This window comes from Electrona antarctica, assembly GCF_951216825.1.
Source record: "Electrona antarctica genome assembly, chromosome: 19".
In the NCBI taxonomy this organism is placed as follows: domain Eukaryota; kingdom Metazoa; phylum Chordata; class Actinopteri; order Myctophiformes; family Myctophidae; genus Electrona; species Electrona antarctica.
In genome coordinates this window covers 24,081,531-24,100,772 of record NC_136800.1, presented here as the reverse complement: position 1 = coordinate 24,100,772, position 19,242 = coordinate 24,081,531, and the positions used below count along the sequence as shown (strand labels likewise).

The 19,242-nt window shown below is 40.8% G+C and overlaps 1 protein-coding gene across 3 annotated transcripts in view; it reads left to right on the top strand.

Moving 5' to 3' along the window:
* The window catches only part of LOC306912338 (SPRY domain-containing SOCS box protein 4-like), a 68,518-nt gene that overhangs the window by 4,531 nt on the left and 44,745 nt on the right, over positions 1 to 19,242 (top strand). Inside the window, exons 1-2 of one of the 3 annotated variants that reach the window (XM_079488484.1) lie at positions 7,454 to 7,573; positions 11,333 to 11,429. The exons of 1 other annotated variant lie outside the window; for it this stretch is intronic. The gene's annotated coding sequence lies outside the window, so the exon portion shown is untranslated. Of the gene's footprint in view, positions 1 to 7,453; positions 7,574 to 11,332; positions 11,430 to 19,242 lie in introns of those variants that run through there. One more of the 3 variants, XM_079488483.1, reaches the window with a different exon arrangement.

Sequence of the window (19,242 nt, the reverse complement as noted above, 5' to 3'; positions counted from 1 at the left end):
AGTCAGGATTTCCCTACAAGCTCACAAGTAGGCATCAAGCCTGTGACTCTCAAAGTGCGCAAGCTTGTAGATATTAGGCCGTGTCATGCAACTAAATCATGCAATCATGCAACATCACGGCTTTGTGATGTCTCCTTGCGGCAGTACAACAAAACGATTTAACAGGAGCTGTAGTGCTTGTAGTGTGTGTGTGCGTGTTCTCTGGTGTACTTGTAATACTATGTGAGGGCCTAATGTCCCCATAAGTATAGAAAATACAGATGTGTGTGTTTGTGTATGTGCGTGTTCTCTGGTGTACGTGACATTTAGGGCCAAACGTCCCCACAAGTATAGTAAACAGGAACGTGTGCAGGTTCGTCTGGCTGTGAGGTCATCGTTCCTGAACAGCCGTCTGATGGCTTTTCCAGTTGCATGAAGTCATCTGTGGAGGAAAAAGTACTCAGACAGTTTACTTAAGTAAAAGTAGCAATGCCACGATGTAGACATGTTTTGTTACAGGTAAAAGGCCTGTATTCATTATTTGGCTTGAAGAAATGTACAACCTATCGACATCAAAATACTTACCAACATAAAAGTACTACAATTTCCTCAGATGTGTCAAACTCTTGACAAATTCTCTCTCAAAAATAGTGCGTTGTGAGCTTGTAGATAGGCTATTTTTGAGTAGCGAACGTTGGTAATGTGCATTATGTAATAATCATTTAAATCTGCAATGTAACTAGTAACTAAATCTGTCAAATTGCCGTAGTGGAGTTAGACGTAGTGGAGTAGAAGTGTGCACAACATGGAAACATTCAAGCAAAGTACCTCAAAATTGTTCACAGGTCACAGTACTTGAGTGTACTGTACTTAGTTAGTTTCCGCCAGTGGACAGTGGTGTAAAAAGTACTCGCACCTTTTCACTTAAGTAGAATTATCAATAGGCCTACTGCAATGTACTCTGTTACAAGTAAAAGTCCGGAATTCAAAGTTTACTTGAGTAGAAGTACAAACATTTACTTAAAGTACCAAAAGTAAAAGTGCTCATTATATAGAATATCCAAGTTTTGAAATGTATACAAATCTCCAAATGACCAAAATGTATATAGGGAATAGGGTTGAAGTGTTTTGTTATAATAATCAAAATCTACAAAGTAACTAGTATCTAAAGTTTTCAAATAAATGTAGTGGAGTAAAAGTACAATATTTGGATCCAAGATGTAGTAGAATACATTGGAATACTCAGTTAGTTTCCACCAGTGGATGAAGTCATGGGGTCTGACCTCATAGTCCGGCAGCCGACAGGCTTCTTTTGTTTAAAGTGGGACATTTGGTATATATAGTCCTTTTTATTGGCCTAAAATATTGTCTATATTTATACATTCATGAATCCACTTGCTTATGTAACCATACCATTAACATCCTATATAAGGCATCCTATATAAGGCAAGATTTTCACATTTTCATTATGCTTTATGTAGCATGTGACATGTCAAACTGGCGGTTTTCATGATTCTGAATCCATTTCGAGCATTCATTTTGCACAAAAACACTCCTTGGGCTAAAAACGGCCATAGCCACTTGCCCAAATGTGCCCAAATTCCCCACAATGGGCACCCCTTATCTTAGACTAGTCGACTAGTCTACTAGACGTGTGTGTGTGCGTGCGTGCGTGCGTGCGTGCGTGCATGCGTGCGTGCGTGCGTGCGTGAGATGTCTTGCAGGGTGAGCAGGCATACAGACAGTATGAGTGTAATAATGTCTGGAACAATAATGCAACCATGTATACTCATACATGTACTATGAGGAATGAAATGGTTTGTGCTGGTTGACCTACACTACAGTATAGGGTTAATATCTCCGCTGTCTGGAAGAAACCACCTAACTGTGTGTGATATTTTATTAGACCACTTCACACACCACCACCACTAACTGTTAAAGGTTCTCTCTCTCTCTCTCACACGCGCACACACACACACACACACACACACACACACACACACACACACACACACACACACACACACACACACACACACAAACACACGTTGGTGTCATTAAACACACAGGCGGTACACAGACACACACACACACACAATGATGGAAAGAACAGCACGTTCATAGCATATGGAGCACCTTTGCCTCTGGGGCTCGTGATTTATTCATCATTTCTGTTGTTTAGTTTTGTGATTTCTTACGCTGCAAGGATCTGGGTCACTAACCTCTGTGAGCCATGCATGTCAGAGAGACAGACCTGCCTTCTAAAGTGCTACCCATGTCAAAGACACCGCCCTGTCTGTCTGTCTGTCTGTCTGTCTGTCTGTCTGTCTGTCTGTCTGTCTCAGTGAATACAATTTGTACACAGACGGCTGGTCAGCGCACTCTATAGTAGGAAGGATTATCACACAAAAAAGTGATATTTGAATTAAGTGAAATCCCTGAAGATACCTTTAAGTAAAATTAGTACTAGCAAGTACTAAAAACTTGAGTAAAAGTATAAAGCTATTGGCATCAAAATGTACTTAAATTACCAAAAGTACTCACTCATTATGTATAATGTTTGTCCCATTTAATCTTTTGAGAAAGCAGATGTACAAACTCACAACGCATCACAAAGTGACACGTTGTGGGCTTGTAGATCTGCTATTTTCAAATAGATACAGTAAAGTATCTAGGGATGAATTGGTTATTGCAGTTTTGTAAAAAATAAAAATCATAACGATTTACAAAGTAACTAGTAAATAAAGTTTTAAAATACTTGTAGTTGAGTAAACCAGTACAATATTTGCCTCTGAGATGTAGCGGAGTTAAAATACTGCAAATTGCAAAGATACTCCAGTAAAGTAAATATTCCTCAAATGTGCACTTAAATAAATAGGCTACAGAATACAGACTGAGTACATGTGCTTTTTTGAGTGGTGCAACCACTCCAAGGAACAGCAATGTCCGTCTTAACCTATGTACCTAAGTGACTATGTTTAGAGTACCAGGGGCAAAAGTGTCGCTGTTGTGCCAGAAACAGAGAGAGAGAGATAGTGCTGCACTGTTGCCTGCCAATGAGAGAGAGAGAGAGGCAGGGGGAGAGGGGAGTTGCACCACTCAGTTCACACAGGTGTGATTTTACTTTACAATTACACCACTGCTTATAATAAGCAGACGTGGCAACGCTGTGACAGCAGGTGTATGTGTGTGGGTACTCCCAGACAGTCGAGTTACGAAGATGCAAGATGCAGATAAGAGCAGGACTCACTTCCTGGTTTTTAAACAGCTGGTGAATGGAAAATGAAGCTTGTGCGCAGCTGCAACTTGCAGTGTGGGCGGTGCTTCCAATAGCACCGCCCACGCTGCAAGTTTCAGCCACAGGGGGGTTGATCTGCGCGTCTGTAACGGATCTGTGAGCGCTCTCTCTCTGAATTAGTCAGAGGCTCGAAACTGGAGATTCTTACACACCTGGCGTGCGCGACTGCGTGCACGCACCATATGTTTGACACACTTACATCCCAGTGTTTGGCACCTTTATTCAGTGGTGGAAAGTACATTTACTTTAGTAAAACAATGAGTTGTATTTACTTTATTTTATACACCCAGTATAACACAAAAAATCATAATGACATAAATCTAAGTCTGACATTATCAATAGCATTATCAATGTGTGTCATTTGACTCACACACAGCCACTTATTGCACTATTTCATCCTTTGGCTGTTCGAAAATTGCCGATCTACAAGCTCACAACGTGGTGCATTGCTACTTTTACTCGCCATTTTGATGCCAATAAGTACAAATCTGGACACAGGACTTTTAGGGTGGTAGCCTATAGGCTCTATGCACACTGAATAACTCTTCCTACTCCCGGGAGCCTTCCCTACTTTCTTCACAGTTGTTACCGATCAGTGTTGATTTCATCGACTAAAACTAAGACACATTTTTTTCGTCAACTACCTTTTTCCACTGATGAAAACTAAATGGAAACTAAAAAAACTAACCATGATGACTAAAACCCTAACCCTAACCCTATACTGACAATTTCGTCAACAAATAAAAACTAGAAAACTAGGAAGAGACTAGTGGACAAGAGCTCCAGTATATAAGTCATTTTACACTTGGTTGCGTGCTGAAAATAGCAGATCTATACAAGCTCACAACACGTCGCAGCACGACGCGTTGTGAGCTTGTAGATCAGCTATTTTTAGCAAGTGTAGAATCTGTCATTACGACGGCCCACCAAAATACATTTTAGTCGACTAAATCAACTGTAGATTTAGTCGACTAAAATCACATGACACTTAGTCGACTAAAACTAGACTAACATTAAAACATTCCAGGTGACTAAAATGTGACTAAAACTAAATGAAAACTATTCAAAAGTATGACTAAAACTAAAATTAAAATTTGCTGCCAAAAACAACACTGTTACCGATGATACTAATTAAGGCTCTACATTTAGTGTACAGTGGTTCTCAATTTATTTATTTATTTCAAGGACCCCCATAACTCGGAGAGTGTACAAATGAAACCAAATGAGTCTATTTGGTTCCATTTGTACACTCTCAGAGTTATACACACCAGTACGGGGACATTTGGAACCCACTCAAGGACACTTTGAGACCCACTGGTGTAGCAGAGTGTTTCCAGTGAGCCAACATGCACAATAGCAGCACCCTGACTCTGTTTGACCAGAATGCAGAGCCTTCATTAGCATCATCGGTAACACCTGCTGTGAAGGAAGTAGGGAAGGGTCCCAAGTTCTTTCCAAAATGGCTGCTGTGCATATACTATTACTACAGTTGGAGGCCATCGATATTGTCCTTTTCTTTTTGCTGAGGTTTGCGTGATCTGCGCAAAAGGACAGTTAACCCATTTTGGGCGGGAACCCCTTTTGGTGTTTTAAACATTGTTATAATTTAGCTATTGAAAAATAGCAGATCTACAAGCTCATAGCGCGCCACCGAGTGGCGCGCTACGAGCTTGTAGGTCTGCTATTTTTGAAAAATCGTGAAAATATTTATTTCAGAAAACTGGAGGATTTAGAAGGATTTTTTTAAATTTTGAGGTCAGGCCTAAATGGGTCAAATGATAAGGGACAATATCGGTGGCACCCAACTGTACTTGTAGCTACTTAAAGTAAAAAGTACACCACACTGTCTTTATTGACCTTCAGACGGTTAGGGTAACAGTAGCGTATAGGAGCATGTGGTTCCAGAGCATGTGGACCTTCAGACGGTTAGGGTAACAGTAGCGTATAGGAGCATGTGGTTCCAGTGTTTTTAGAATCGGGTTCAGGTTACTGTATTGGACCCGTGAGGTAGGCTATACTGTATACACCTGGTTTCCAGTAGACACACATTTCAAGAGGCAAACGCGATGAAGTGCTTTCGAAAGGTTTTATATAGAAGGAATAAGGATCATTTTTTATTTTGATTGGATCTCTAGGTGGCAATTTTGAGTGGATACAAATTTATCAGGTGGATTATTTTTTTAAATATTTTATTATTTTTTGGAGGGTTCTGAGAGTCTTCTGGGAGTAAAGATTTTCAACATCCGAAAAAGACCGTCTTTGTTTTTCCGGTGAGTAGCGAAAGTATAGTTTCTTTTCAGTGGTGGAAAACTCAAAGTTTGTACTTAAGTAAAAGTACTGAAACATAAAACTACTCTGTTACAAGTAAAAGTCCGGAATTCAAAATGTAGTTGAATAAAAGTACAAAAGTATTGGCATCAAAATCTATTTACACCAAAGTAAAAGTACTAATTTTGCACTGTCCCATTTAAAGTTTTCAAATGTATACAAATCATTTGAAAATAACAGATTTACAAGCTCACAATATGTCACATTGTGAGCTTGTAGATTGGCCCTTTTCAAATGGCTGAAATGTATAGGACTTAAGTGGTTAATTAAAGTAAAAGTACAATATTTGCCTCTGAGATGTATTGGAGTAGAAGTTTGTTGGGGGGTCTGAATGGGGCTTTTCCCCATCCTCCAGCATGGCGGCGTTATGGTGAAATTACTGACCCGCCGAAACATGTCACCAGTGGTGAGGGATTATGTGAAAGTCCTCAATAATGTCAATATGGTCATTTCGTGAGGTCACCAATTTCACCGTAGGCTATGGCATGGTGGCCGGCGGGGGATCTGAGGAGGAAGATATTTGAGTAGCCTATTGGAATTAGTTTAGAGACCAGGATTACTGCATGTTTTTTGTGAGGGTACCTACCCTAGGGGACACGGGGAGAACATGCAAATTCTACACAGAGTGTAGCGTTTGAAAGGGCACAGAGTGCCTTTTCGCCAACCCTGAACACTGATGACACGAAGGAGAGAACACACCCCCAGCGCCCACAGTGTCCCCAGCGGGAATCAAACCCACGACCTTATAGCTGTGAGGCAACAGCACTATACCGACTGCGCCACTCCACTGTGTCCCTTTTAAGTACATTTTTACGTCAATACTTTTGTACTTTTACTCAAGTACATTTTGAATTCCAGACTTTTACTTGTTACTTGAGTATTTCTATATTACAATATTGATACTTATACTTAAAGGGATATTTCACTTAAAAAAGGTCATTTTATCATCTACTCAGGCGTATGTGAACACCCCAGACATTTTTAAGTTGCTCGATTCAGTATTTAGATATTTGGTATTCATTTTAGCTGCCCTTCCTAACCCATTGTAACTTCAAACTCCATTTTAACCATGTTAGATTCATCAAAAACGCCCATACTTCGTTCTGGTGAATGATATTGTCCCTCTAATACGTGAGGTGCGTGTGGTTTTTTAATTACTTTTTTCATTTATTTGTAATAATATTTTTGGAAAAGAAAAATAACAACGTTGCATAAAAATATCTAAACATAAAGATAAATTAAATAAGTAATCCTTCTATAAATGCGCCACGTCTCTGTGTGTGTGTCTGCGTGCGTGTGTGTGTGTGTGTGTGTGTGTGTGTGTGTGTGTGTGTGTGTGTGTGTGTACGGTTGTAATGCACGTAACTCGAGAACCATTTGCCCCACCGACTTCACATTTGACACACGTGTTCCACACCCCAGGGAGTGCACTGCTGGTATCGAGTCTGTCGGACCCACGGTTCTCCAGAACCACCACAAAAGGCTCTGGTCAGGCTCTGCCAGTGGGCCTAATCAGCCTAAATCCCCTCACCTGTGCAATTTCCAGCCTCTGCCTCAGCCAATTGATTGCCATGGCAATGCAAATTGATTACTTAACCACTCCACTTTTCAGTTTGCACTCTTCACACACAGGCAGGCAGGCAGACAGACAGACAGACACAGAGATCTCCATGTGGGTTCAGGTTACTGTATTTGGACCCGTGAGGTAGGCTATACTGTATACACCTGGTTTCCAGTAGACAAACATTTCAAGAGGCAAACGCGATGAAGTGCTTTCGAAAGGTTTTATATAGAAGGACCATAAGGATCATTTTTTATTTTGATTGGATCTCTAGGTGGCAATTTTGAGTGGATACAAATTCATCAGGTGGATTATTTTTTTAATATTTTATTATTTTTTGGAGGGTTCTGAGAGTCTTCTGGGAGTAAAGATTTTCAACATCCGAAAAAGACCGTCTTTGTTTTCCGGTGAGTAGCGAAAGTATAGTTTCTTTTCAGTGGTGGAAAAAAGTACCGGTACTCAAAGTTTGTACTTAAGTAAAAGTACTGAAATACTCTGTTACAAGTAAAAGTCCGGAATTCAAAATGTAGTTGAATAAAAGTACAAAAGTATTGGCATCAAAATCTACTTACACCAAAGTAAAATGTATGTATGTATAAAAATCATTTGAAAATAACAGATTTACAAGCTCACAATATGTCACATTGTGAGCTTGTAGATTGGCCCTTTTCAAATGGCTGAAATGTATATAGGACTGAAGTACAATATTTGCCTCTGAGATGTATTGGAGTGTTGGGGGGTCTGAATGGGGCTTTTCCCCATCCTCCAGCATGGCGGCGTTATGGTGAAATTACTGACCCACCGAAACATGTCACCAGTGGTGAGGGATTATGTGAAAGTCCTCAATAATGTCAATATGGTAATTTCGTGAGGTCACCAATTTCACCGTAGGCTATGGCATGGTGGCCAGCGGGGGATCTGAGGAGGAAGATAGAGTTTGAAAAGGCAAAGAGTGTCTTTTCGCCAACCCTGAACACTGATGACACGAAGGAGAGAACACACCCCCAGTGCCCACAGTGTCCCCAGCGGGAATCAAACCCAGGACCTTCTAGCTTTGAGGCAACAGCACTATACCGACTGCGCCACTGTGTCCCTTTTAAGTACATTTTGATGTCAATACTTTTGTACTTTTACTCAAGTAAATTTTTACTCTTTTACTTGTTACTTGAGTATTTCTATATTACAATATTGATACTTAAAGGGATATTTCACTTAAAAAAGGTCATTTTATCATCTACTCAGGCGTATGTGAACACCCCAGACATTTTTAAGTTGCTCGATTCAGTATTTAGATATTTGGTATTCATTTTAGCTGCCCTTCCTAACCCATTGCAACTTCAAACTCCATTTTAACCATGTTAGATTCATCAAAAACGCCCATACTTCGTTCTGGTGAATGATATTGTCCCTCTAATACGTGAGGTGCGTGTGGTTTTTGAATTACTTTTTAAATTTATTTGTAATAATATTTTTGGAAAAGAAAAATAACAACGTTGCATAAAAATATCTAAACATAAAGATAAATTAAATAAGTAATCCTTCTATAAATGCGCCACGTCTCTGTGTGTGTGTCTGCGTGCGTGTGTGTGTGTGTGTGTGTGTGTGTGTGTGTGTGTGTGTGTGTGTGTGTGTGTACGGTTGTAATGCACGTAACTCGAGAACCGTTTGCCCCACCGACTTCACATTTGACACACATGTTCCACACCCCAGGGAGTGCACTGCTGGTATCGAGTCTGTCGGACCCACGGTTCTCCAGAACCACCACAAAAGGCTCTGGTCAGGCTCTGCCAGTGGGCCTAATCAGCCTAAATCCCCTCACCTGTGCAATTTCCAGCCTCTGCCTCAGCCAATTGATTGCCATGGCAATGCAAATTGATTACTTAACCACTCCACTTTTCAGTTTGCACTCTTCACACACAGGCAGACAGACAGACACAGAGATCTCCATGTGGGACACAGACAAAACGGGTGCTATGACAAGTTGACAGCAGGTATTATTAGGTTCCCAAGTTGCATCGCTCTTAAGTAGGCCGGTAGCCAACGGGCGTGTACAGGTCTAGTTACAAAAAACACGGGCACCTGCTCACGTATCAGAGGAACAATATCAGAACCAAGGACCAAGGTGTTTTCGATGAATGTATCATGGTTAAAATGGAGTTTGTATAGGAAGGCTAAAATGACTATCAAATATCTAAATACTGAATCGAGCAACTTAAAAACTGTCTAGGGTGTTCACATAAGCCTGAGTAGATGATACAATTACCAAAAGTATTTTTGTGAAATACCGGTACCCCTTTAAGTAAAAAATACTTTTGCCACCACTGATCAACAGTGTGAACAGTGCGTGTGTGCGTGCGTGCGTGCGTGTGTGTGCGCATCCCCACTAAGCTACACCCCGCCCATCGCCATGGCAACATTAAATCGGTTGCCATGGCAGGCCAGGATATTATAATTAGCTCTCTTTTCGTTTCCATGTGAGAATATTGCAACCGCTTTGAACTTTCACCTCCCCATTGCCACGGCCTGACAAGAATACCTTCTTAACTACTTAGTTAAGCCAATCTACAAGCTCACAACGCTTTGTTCTGCTTAGCGTTTGCGGCTTGTAGATCTGCTATTCATTTCGATGCCAGGTTGAAAGTGGACAGCTCTCCGGTAGCCTGCTTATTATTAGCAGGGAGGAATTTTCTCTCAGGTTATGCCACTGTTACGAACACTGGATTGTTATATTATCTGCTCTGTGGGAGAGAGAGAGTGAGAGAGAGAGATAGAGATAGATAGAGAGAGAGACACTAGATGGATGGATGGATGGATGGATGGATGGATGGATGGATGGATGGATGGATGGATGGATGGATGGATGGATGGATGGGGGTGGCAGTGCACTGCAGTTAAGGTTACATAGTTGCAGGTAGAGGAAGAAAAATAAAAAGGTACTGCTGTATACAGCAATAAAAGGCAAAACGAAAACTAAGTCGCAAAATCAACAATATAAAGCAACGCTAAACAGAAGAACGAATAAATTGTCAATTACAGTGAGCGCTTCAGAAGTCAGCACTACATAACTGGAAGATGAGGTCACAATGCTGTGAGACAAATTCCAGCTCTGTCGCGGGCATCATTTGTCACGCAGTGTGTCGCTTGACAAAAACAGACAAGAATTCCAGAGAATCTTTTTTTTTTTTTAATATCATAAAATTTGGTTTAACCACTTTAATGTTATACACACTGGCTATACACACTTTCTTTTCATTATAGGAAATATAATAATAATAATACCGGTAATAATAATAATTGTAATAATAATAATAAAAAAAAACTAATTTTGAATATTTTTTAAACATTTTAACAATTCAACTATGGTATGTATGGGTTCCCTGGCACACAATATTTTCCACGGCCAACTGCATATTAATTTGTATCCCTGATGACATAACCCCCCCCAACCAACAGCACCGCAGCTAACCCCTCTTTCAACAATATTGCTTCCAGCGCCCCCCATTGAGACACACTTCTATAAATAAACCTTTGTTTTTGAAACCCTGTAGCTGATAATGAGACAACAAGGAAAACCACATTCAGATGTTTCCAGAAAGACTAAGATGACTGTTACCACATTATACAACAGGTAGAGTTTCGAGGAATCAATCTGATTGGTTGAAATAGCCATCTGCCTGTGCTTAAACGAGCATGATGGCACACCTAATCAAAACATTAAAAATCTTCTGTGCTGGTCTTGCAGAGCGGCTCTGCTCTGCAAGACCAGCACAGCTGAGTGGCTAGGCTAGCAGTGGAGCATGGGACATTTGCGGTCATAGTGGCTAAATCTGGCATTACAAAAATATAATAATCACGATAAATCACGCCCTCTTGTGTAATATTGCTTAATTAAGACCTTAGGCTAATGTCTCCTAAATCCTAACCTTTTTTCCCCCTGAAAAATCTGTTTCTATAACAGTTACTCAAACGTTTGCACGTCAAGGACCACCCAAAATGATATGTATTCGGCCACAGACCCCCATCTAAAAATATCCTGATCCTCATCCTCCTGATGATTGTGGTGGCATTCCACATTCCACAATTATGAGGATTATGGAAAATATATGTCCAATAATTGCATTTGGACGATTTGTCATAATTGAGACGCGTGTGTGTGCGCTTTATAGGTGACCCGTGACCTCTGCAAGTGGAAGTGACCTTTGTCCTTTGACCCTGGGCCTGGACACATGCAGACATGTTGATATAGTGGGATCAAAACACCAGGTAAGACATGATGGAAAATGCACTCTGTCTGTCTGTCTGTCTGTTTGCATCCCAGCAGTAAGTTAGCAAGTAATTGGCACATTTATAGCACCCTTAGCCAAACTACACACACACACACACACACACACACACACACACGCACACACACACACACACACACAAACGGGCCGGGGAAACCATGAAAGGCACCAACCAGTTCATCAGGAGCAGTTAAGGGATACATGTGTCTTGCTTAAGGACACTAACACAGAGGGACTAAGCACAAGGGGGACCGGGATCGGACCAGGAATGTTCTGTTTCCCAAGTGGCCGCTCTCACCCCTGAGACAGGCCGCGACCGCCCAAAATAATCATATTGAATTGGGGACCCCCCCAATAAGCACTTAAATTGTAAGAGTTGAGGTTACAGCATTAATGTTATATTATCATTCAAATATTGTAGTGTTCTACCAATGATTGTTTTTTTAAGTCAACTGCGTGTGTGGGTTAGGGTCTCAGTGTGGATGTGGAAGTGAGGTTGACCCTGGACGGCAGTAGGACTGTTGCAATTATTGCATAATCACCTAATCGCAATTATTTGAGATAATCACAATTATTTTTGCGTAATCATTTCCACGTTGAAAGATGTCCATAATGAGCAGATCTACAAGCTTAAAACACGTGTTTTAAGCTTGTAATGTAGATCAACTATTTCGGCTACTTTGTACATTTTTTGGAAAGAAAACAATATCAAAAATATATTAAATGTGTCAGTGATTTCTTACAAATTGTAACGTTCCAATGGTCAATGCACAAAAAAACCCCACACAATTAAATTGATAATTGCGATAGTTTGTGTGACAATTAACCGTCATCTTTAATGTGTAATCGTGACAGCCCTGAGTGACAGCCGGCTGGGTGAGTAGTGACAGATTGAGAGGAGAGGAGAAAGGAGGCACAGGAGGAGGAGGTGGAGGAGAGATAGAGCAGAAAGTGGAGGAGGAGTGATTGGGGGATGAGTGGAGAAAGAAGAACGTCAATCACTTTTTAACAGCAGACGCACGCATAACTCCCTCGTGACCCTTTTATGACCCACGCTCTGTGTGTGTGCGTGCGTGCGTGCGTGTGTGTGAGAGAAAGAGAGAGGGCAGATGGATTTAGTGGTGTTGGGTACAGACTACAGAGTAACCTTATATTCCATGCTGCAAAAATATATTATAGATTGCATATGTTTTTATTTTCATGTTTTATATATACAGTATTGTGATGCATGTAAAATATACTTTATATGGCATTTAATCAATTATCACATGCTAAAGCAGGATCCTCCCATGCAGGGGTCAGACACAAAGTGTTTTATGAATGGTAGAGTGATGTAGTTGTCATATCCACAGCAAAGCCTTGGTCAAACCTATAAACCATTGCTGTGCTCGAACATCCCCTCGAACAGGGATAGTTCACCCCTAAAATTAAAAATGTCTATTGATTACTAACCCCATGGAGGCTTGAATTCATGGACATGTTTTTGTTTGTTTTGTGTGTGGGGTACTAGTACTGGCATAATGACAAAATTGTTGTGGAGAAAAATGTGTGAAAACAAAATGGCCCCGAATGAATGGATGAATGAATGATTTTATTGAAGTGTCATGCCACGTCGTGGCCCATCCCTCATGGGATTATATGACACCTTTTCAGATATAGTTACAGCTTTCAAAAAGTCTGTTCAAATGTCTTCTAAATCAGTGACCACCGGGACCACCGAAAATGATATGTATTTGGCCATGTGGAGTCGACCCCGTGTCAAATCAGGGAAGATTTGTGTTAAAAAAATTGAAATCTTTCAACATTCAACGCTTCCAAGATTCTTCAGAAATAAAATATAAAATTAAAAACATATACCATTTGAGAACCAACTATTCTAAACCAATGTTCTAAATCCTACGTAGCTAAAATAAAAAATGACACAGATGCTTTCCCGGTTTTAATGGGTCAAGCCTTATTTTGGACTGTTGTCAAAATGGTGTTGCAAAACTAGCAGATCTAGAGGGTCCATATACCATTGAAATGGGTGTTAATCTATATTGATTGTTGTTATATATTGATTGTTGTTGGTCATTTATGAGGGCTAATGGGATGAACTAATGATCTCATCAATGTCCTTGTTAACCAATCTGGGACTGTCGTCTTCCGGGGCTCGCATAAATGCAGACCAGCCTCTCCTCTGTAGCGAAAATAAAAATAATGTTTTACCTACTCACCAATACAAAGACGGGTTGTGTAATTAGAATTATTCCTTAGTGGATGCACTTTTTGGCCAGAAAGGGATTTTTTTCACCCGAAGGAACCCTCTATGAGGGTTTTCTCTTGGCAATATCGGTAGAGGGCGCAGTGGAGTAACTAAAAAAATCCCGGTGAAAACAAAATCCCTTTCTGGCCAAAAAGTGCCTTTTTACGTGTGGTGTGGGGCTCAAAGTGTGTCCACTAAGGTTTCTAATAGGCTTTCTAATTACACAACCCGTCTTTGTATTGGTGAGTAGGTAAAACATTATTTTTATTTTCGCTACAGAGGCTGGTCTGCATTTCATGCGAGGTAGGAAGCCAATCCGTTCCATAGCCTTAATGCAACGGCAGCAAGAGCAGTAAAGGCTCATTCATAGTCTGGATTTTCGGTGGTGAGGTGACCACCGCTCCGGTGCTGAGCTGACCACCGGAGCTGAAATAACGTTGAGCGGTGGTGAGTAAAAACAGAGAGAAGGACTGGAGCGGTGGCGGTGGTTTGCTCTTCACCGCGGCTCATGACGTCATGTTGTAGTTCGGTGGTCAACTCACCACCGAAAATCCAGACTATGTATGAGCCTTAAGGCTATGGAGCTAGTTGCACTGAGGAATCAGCTGGGAAATGAATTCCATCTTGAATTCTTCATGTAGCTATTCGTTTCTCATGTGGGAAGTCATTTTCACACCTGTAATTCATGGGTTTATACCACTAGAAAGTTCTGTTCTTGATTAATTCTGTCTTGCCATTTATATTACATATTGTGATGTCACTCCTGTCTGATTGGACATTATATTGTCAAAACTGTGATAGTAAATGGACTTTTGGGGTTACAGAAAAGGTTACAAAAAAACATCCATGGAACTCAATGAACAAAAAGGTTAACAAAAAAGCAGGTTTACTTTAGATGACATCAAAGTTCTCTGACCTAGAACAATAATGTGTTGCCTACAGCAACCACACTAATTACACCATGTGAGCGGGGGGCTTTATTCTTTGAGACGCACATGGGTTATTTTGGGACGTGGCCTAATCTGCCATTACTTCACTGGGTAAAACAATGCAGTTTCTACCATTGGGATTGAATTAGGGAACGCATACACATTGTTACTTTTTTTCTCGTCACAGCTTGCACAACATGCTGAAGTATTGCAGTGCAGGTAAATTGCAACAACCACCAATCTTGTGAAAAATGAAAACAGGACCACCACATTTTCTAAACTTTCCGCAATTCTGCCAATAATCATATTCTTTGACACACATCCGAGTTTTTGCCGCGTCAAACAAGGGAATCACATGTTGATCCCCTTCCCCTATTCGCTCATACTAGGACATGGCAAGTGTATATCTGCACATTTCTAAATACCTTTGAGACCTTTATAATGCCTCTAATGAAAATGATAATAATGAGTAACATAAAATGTCAAAAGTAATAAACAAACTGTTCCATAAAACATTGGCCAAATTGTGAAAATAGTAGACTTATCTGTGTGGAACCAAGTACAACTAAATGTATCGCCTCAACTCTGAGAACCACTGATCTTTAATACACCTTTGTAGTCAGAGTCCACATTTTCTAAATATCTTTCATAATGTGAAGTAGGATGAAGGATATACGTGAGATTCCTGGCCACGCCCCCTACTTCCGCTCTGGCGTCTTTTCTCGGAGCGTGATTGTCAGAGTGTTCCTGTTGCCTTAGTGATTATGGATTCTCGTACTTTATAACTAACTGATTAATAATGCAACAACCCGTTTGAGCACAGGTAGAGATCAGCTTGACACCCACGCCAGACCAGCTGCCATACAGTGTTTTATATCTTTGAGGTTTGAGGCTAAGCTAGGCTAACAACACACAACTACACTACACTACACAGATGCGCATCATTATCTAACTGCTATTTATTTACTAAGGAGAGAACGTGAATTAATAATAGTCTAAAATGAAGACGTCAGACTACAGCCTGACCCATAGCAGGTTAATATAAAGCCAGAAATTAGTACATTTTACCTACAACGTCTGAACCCTGCAGTGACAGCATAACACAATGTCTTACCAATTTCTCCAAGGAAACACAGTTGGTTTTGTGCTAATATACAAATGCAACAGCTTTAAGTATTTGAAGCATGATTTGAAGTGTTGAACCGAATCAGTAAATCGAACAGTTGAATGACTCGATCCTGGCAAACCTTTCACCTTCCAGATCAGGACGCTGTTCACTGTCAGATATGTCATCTCCAGTACAGTTAAAATGTCATGTTCACACACACCTTCTTGTTAAATATATTTTACAATACATCAACTGACAGAATCCATGATGGAAAAAAACTCAACAGTTAAACATGATATGAACTCGCACTCATTATATATCCACTAGATCATGTATACGTTTCATCTTAATGAAAGCAATACAAAGCATATTACATTCATCCAAAGCATCATTAGGCCTACTGGTAAAATTGCCTTATTCATTGCCTCTAACACAATTTTACATAAAAAAAAAGGCATGGACAAGTCAATGAAGTGTGTATAAAAAGTTTATTGACAAATATTCCCGATGACGAGACCCTCTCTTTTGGTCCTAGCTGGCCTCCAGAGTTTAAGCAGGGAGGTTGCTCACTTCCTGTCTTGTCTTTCTCTTTCTTCACTGCATTTCCCTCTTGTGAATGGTTGACAAACTGTCATTGTGGGCGGCTGACAAGAACCAACTGACCCAAAGCCTTTGCTGCCTTAGCACTTTGAGAGAGAGAGAGAGAGAGAGAGAGAGAGAGAGAGAGAGAGAGAGAGAGAGACACCTCCTCGTCCTAAGGGCAGCGGAGGACAGATTTCCAACCCCACTATTTTTTATATCCCTTTCTTTTGTTCTCCTCTTCTCTAATCCATTACTCTAATTCATCAGTCCATCTCTCTCCTCCCCTGAGGGTGTGTAAATGTTGATGGGGGCTTTGTCTTTGACACGTGCTTTGGCAGGACACACACACACACACACACACACACACACACACACACACACACACACACACACACACACACACACACACCTCACACTTGTCTCCTTTGTCGGTAAAGCTGCTCAGCTGGGGACCCCTGCCCCTAATTCGCTTTGCAGGAGAATGGGGTCCCGCCTCCACTCACCTCCCACTCACATTAGCATGCACACACACACACACACACACACACACACACACACACACACACACACACACACCACACACACACACGTGCCCCATGTGGCCCCCTTAAGTGTGAATGTGCCCCCAAGCAGAACATTAGGAGGCAACTCATTTAAGTCCAATTTACACCCTTCAGTGTTGTTCAGGTCAAGGACCCCTTAGCAGAGAGAGAGAGATGAAGCAGGGACCCCCACTACATATTGTATTCAACTTTTTCATAGATTTCATGGTAGTGTTGATTTTGACAGCAAATTTTGATTTAGCTTTTGTCAGTCTTTTGAATACATTTCCATTTAGTTTTAGTCATGTTTAAAGGGAAACTTCACCCTTTTTGCAAAAAAAATATGTTAATGACGACGTTTAGAAGACTTGTTTTTTTAATGTTCTGTTTTTATTTTTTTGTTTTTTACAAATATAGAAGTAAATTGAGAAATACAAACAGATTTAGAAGACTTTAATAGAACACTTTCCTGGGGGTCTTTATGTGTGTAATATGTGGTTTTAGATATCTTAGATTTTAGCAGTGAGCCCAGTGTCTCTGATGTCATTGACTGTTGTCTCAGTGAGACAGCCCTCCCCCTATGAACAAGGAGAAGCAGTGCACCAAAGCATTATGGGAAATGTAGTCCAGGAAGGAAGTGAGCCCAGTGTCTATGACATCAGAGACACTGGGCTCACTGCTAAAATCTTGCAAGCATAAAATGAGTTGCCTTTTAGTTCTATTGGATCTCTTCTTCACTAGTCCTTCCCTACTTGTTTGTTGACAACATTGTCCATATATTTAGTTTTGTCATAGCTTACTTTTATTAGATTTTGTCAGTGAAAAAAGGTATATTCGACGTACATTTTTCGTTAAGCTTTTTTCTGTTTGTTGATGTGTATTTTCAGACATTGAACCACTTAAACCCTCAATACTTGGTCTGCAATTTTCCTCTGCTATTTTTGGCAAAGAGGTTTGGTGTCGAGTCACACCAAACCAAACCTCTTTGCCAAAAATAGCCGATCTACAAGCTCACAACACATTGACAGTGGCCTTATTGCCAGAGCAATGTTCCCCAGAGAACAGGGATGCTAGGTTTTGAGTAGTTAATGTTAAAAGAAACAAACAAACATGACACTGTAAGAACATTGTAAGAAACATTAGCATTAGCTCATGGCCTCACACTGTTCATCTTTCGCCAGAAACGTTAATATGTCGTGCTCAATGCAATGAAAAATCAGATCCAAACCTCGGATGGATGATCATCACCGCGGACAGCGAGGAGAGCCTACTTTTAATGGGACCCTATGGGATGCGCTCGCATGTCTCCTGGTGCTGGGGGTATGCAAGGCGTTGCTTAGCAACTGGGCCAGTGTTAAAAGTAGATTTTCAGCTAAACCGTTTCATATTTGATATAAAGCTTTATCTACGAGAATTATCATACATCATACAACTGGTGTAGAGGGAAAGTACGAGAATTCTCGTAGTTGGCATAGAAAGTGTCTGTGTACAGTATGTTTGGATCCATTGGACCACATGTTCTGTTTTTTTATTTTTATATCAGCAATGATATACAGTATATACTGTATGGTGTGAATTGTACAGTGACTGCCTATACATTCTAAAAGCATGACCTACATTGGCTGTCTATAATAACACTTGTGTCACTTAGCAGGTCGAGGTGTGTATGTGTGTGCGTGCATACCTGTGTGTGTATGTGGGGTAGTGTGTGTGCGTGTGTGCGTGTGTGCGTGCGTGCGTGCGTGCGTGCGTGCACGGTCAGTCACTGTGTTTGCACAACGCCTCATGTTTCCTCTCTCTTCAACATTACGCTTGAATGAGGCCAATTCAGTAGCCTCGCAGTGCATGCGTGCAAGCCGTGCATGTGTGCATGCGTGCATAAGTGAGTGTGTGTTGTTAGTATACCAAATGTGCCCACAAGTATAGTAGAATTGTGATGGAGAAATGGTTGTTTTACGGTTAAAAATAAATATACTTCTATATGACATAATTTCACATCCTACCCGGTTTGCTTTTTGTTTTGTTTTGTGTTCCAAAAATAAACAAAAGATCCTGGTAGGTTTTACTCATATGAAGAGTTACTGACTGTGATAAATCGCTAATGTTACTAATTTAGTTTCTGTCAATGTGCGTGTATTTGAGGCTGGGGTTGGGGGGAGGGGGTGAGAGCATGTTCTGGTGTGGCTGTGCACGGGTGTTTCACCATCTGACATATGGTGGTGGTTGCATGTCGTGGAGGTCCATGGGGCAGTGGGGGGGGGGGCATTTTGTGGACTGTAGCGGCAGAAACATGTCTTCTGTGGCTGGTGATGTACAGTAGAGTTGTGTGCTGGCAGTGTCCTGGTCAAGGGACATCCTCTGAATATTGTTAAGTAGAACAAAATGTG